The sequence below is a fragment of the Dipodomys ordii genome, unplaced genomic scaffold (assembly GCF_000151885.1).
Source record: "Dipodomys ordii isolate 6190 unplaced genomic scaffold, Dord_2.0 Scaffold198, whole genome shotgun sequence".
In the NCBI taxonomy this organism is placed as follows: Eukaryota; Metazoa; Chordata; class Mammalia; order Rodentia; family Heteromyidae; genus Dipodomys; species Dipodomys ordii.
The window spans coordinates 184,633-185,250 of record NW_012267414.1 but is presented as its reverse complement, the minus strand read 5'-3'; the positions used below and the strand labels follow the sequence as shown (position 1 = coordinate 185,250).

Genomic DNA, 618 nt, shown 5'->3' with positions numbered 1-618 from the left:
GCCCTCAGCCTCAGCCTCAGCCCTCAGCCCCGGCCCTCAGCCTCAGCCCTCAGCCTCAGCCTCAGCCCCGGCCCTCAGCCTCAGCCTCAGCCCTCAGCCCCGGCCCTCAGCCTCAGCCCTCAGCCTCAGCCTCGGCCCTCAGCCCTCAGCCTCAGCCCCGGCCCTCAGCCCTCAGCCTCAGCCCCGGCCCTCGGCCCTCAGCCCTCGGCCCTCAGCCCTCAGCCTCAGCCCCGGCCCTCAGCCTCAGCCCCGGCCCTCAGCCTCAGCCCCGGCCCTCAGCCTCGGCCCTCAGCCCTCAGCCCCGGCCCTCAGCCTCAGCCCTCAGCCCCGGCCCTCAGCCTCAGCCCTCAGCCCCGGCCCTCAGCCCTCAGCCTCAGCCCCGGCCCTCAGCCCTCGGCCCTCAGCCCTCAGCCTCAGCCCTCAGCCTCAGCCCCGGCCCTCAGCCTCAGCCCTCAGCCTCAGCCCCGGCCCTCAGCCCTCGGCCCTCAGCCCTCAGCCTCAGCCCCGGCCCTCAGCCCTCAGCCCCGGCCCTCAGCCTCAGCCCTCAGCCCCGGCCCTCAGCCCTCAGCCCCGGCCCTCAGCCTCAGCCCTCAGCCCCGGCCCTCAGCCCTCAGCCTC

At 76.5% G+C, this 618-nt stretch overlaps 1 protein-coding gene across 1 annotated transcript in view; it reads right to left on the bottom strand.

Annotated features, from left to right (window-relative positions):
* Plk4 (polo-like kinase 4) overlaps window positions 1-618 on the bottom strand; it is a 36,412-nt gene that overhangs the window by 35,249 nt on the left and 545 nt on the right. The gene's annotated exons all lie outside the window — the stretch shown is intronic.